The sequence below is a fragment of the Nematolebias whitei genome, chromosome 19 (genome assembly GCF_014905685.2).
Source record: "Nematolebias whitei isolate Nwh7 chromosome 19, NemWhi1, whole genome shotgun sequence".
Taxonomy (NCBI): Eukaryota; Metazoa; Chordata; class Actinopteri; order Cyprinodontiformes; family Rivulidae; genus Nematolebias; species Nematolebias whitei.
Genome location: NC_056516.1, coordinates 3343559 through 3345906, shown reverse-complemented (window position 1 = coordinate 3345906; position 2348 = coordinate 3343559).

The following is a 2348-nucleotide window of genomic DNA, read 5'->3' as shown; positions in this document are numbered from 1 at the left end:
TTGAATGTCCAGAGGACCAGATTGAACTTTTTTGGAATAATAATAATAATAATCTTTTTATTTAAAAAGCGCCTTTCAGGACACCCAAAGAAACTTTACAGTAAGAAACATATCAGAAAGATTGTGTTAAAACAAACAAGCACAGTGCAAAGATCAACAGGAATAAATTACATACAGAACATAAAATACATAAAGAATATAAAATACATAAAGAATATAAAATACATACAGAATATAAAATACATAAAGAATGTAAAATACATAAAGAATATAAAATACATACAGCAAAGTTAAGGATAAGCGAGTCTAAAGAGATGTGTTTTCAGAGCAGTCTTGAATATAGAAAGAGAGGTGGTGTTTCTTAAGTCAGGGGATAGAGAGTTCCAGAGATGAGGGGCAGAGCAGGTGAAGGCCCTGCTCCCCATGGTGGAGAGGCGGGCAGAGGGTACATGGAGGTGTAGTGAAGAGGAGGATCTGAGAGAGCGAGAGGGGATGGAGATGTGTAGGAGGTCAGATAGGTACAGAGGGGCAAGGTTGTGGATAGCTTTGAAAGTGAGAAGAAGAATTTTGAAGACGATGCGTGATTTAACCGGGAGCCAGTGGAGCTGCTGCGGGACTGGAGTGATGTGGTTATAGGAGGAGGTTTGAGTGATGACACGGGCAGCTGAGTTCTGGACCAATTGTAGCTTCTGGAGAGATTTGTTGGGGAGGCCATAAAGAAGGGAGTTGCAGTAGTCAATCCGAGAAGTCACAAGACTGTGAACAAGGATGGCTGTGGAGCGGGGTGTGAGAGAAGGGCGGAGACGGTCAATATTTCGGAGATGGAAATAGGCAGACCGAGTGACATTGTTGATATGAGAAGTGAAGGAGAGAGTGGAGTCGAGGATGACACAAAGACTCTTGACCTGAGGCGAGGGGGATAGCAGAGAGTTGTTAAGGGGGATGAGAAGATGTTCTGATTTTGAAATAGAGTTTTTGGTACCGACAAGAATGATTTCTGTTTTGTCACTGTTTAGCTGTAGGAAATTGTTAGGAAACCAGTGATTTAGCTCAATGAGACAGTCGGTGAGGATGGAGGGTGGGTGGAGTTTGGTTTTGTTGACAAGTAGAGCTGTGTGTCATCAGCATAACAGTGAAATGTTCGACCCACGCCGTGACAGTGGAAAAGGGGCATTTGTTTGTTTGTTTGTCCAAGGTTAGCTCACCCTGGGTTACATTTCCTCGTGGGTGGAGCAATCTTACCGTTCACTTCAAATATTTGATAATGTTCTTATAGAAACTATTCCTGAATGTTGTTCATACTGTGTTAATGCTATGTTTGTCTCTTGACCCTACAACTGGGTAAAGTTACAATATACCTAGCCTACTACTGGAGTTTTATTTAGGTATTTTAAACTACTAATAAACATGATAAATGATGATCATATTGGTTTATGCTAGGCCATATGTGTCAAACTCAAGGCCCGGGGGCCAAAAGTGGCCCTGATTGACATCTTATATGGCCCCTAGATGTTATTTTAAATGTAAAATACTTTTATCACTTTAATTTTTTTTCAGTAATGTTTGATTATGATGTCAAAATGCAACAGAGATTGTCAAATGAGGCCAATCAAACTCTTGCTGAGGAACCTGCAACCAAGAAAAGATATTTGGTATCTAACTTGAGTTAATGTAGATTCTGAAATCGGCCCTTAGTTTGAAAAAGGTTTTAAATTTGGCCCCCTTTTGTAAGTGGGTTTGACAACCCTGTGCTAGGCCATTAGTAAGAAGGAGTGATTATTATTATTGTTTCATATTGGCTAGTATTTTTTTCCCCTAAAGCTTAAGCTTCACTGTGTTTCTTCGGCTGTGATTAGGAGAAGTAAGAGAAGTGGAGCGTGCTCTATTCACACAACGAGAGCTGCTGGTCAGGCAGGTCTTGTTGTGTCATTAATTCTAAAATAGTTATTGAATCAAGTGTTACTTGTGTAGGTAAAACTGGATGTTAAACAACCCATTAAAATACACCAGAATGCAGGAAATGGCATCTACTTTATTCAAAATTTTCTGGGGGAGGACCCCCAGACCCCACTACCAATGTGTCCCCCCCACATTACAAATATGCTTCTGACACCAATGGCCACTGTGTTGCTAACCATCTTCCAAAGCAGGACATTTAACATACTACTCATTTTCATTTGAAGTGGGCAGAATCGCTTATATTAAAAGTAAACTCATGGAAATTGCTGCTGTAATTTGATTCTTTTAATAAGCCATGTAACTTGCTATGATCCCAGATTTTGAACAGGTGTGGTACTGGTGCGTAACCACAGCATGCACATCTGTGTTGCTCACAGTGGTCCTCAGTG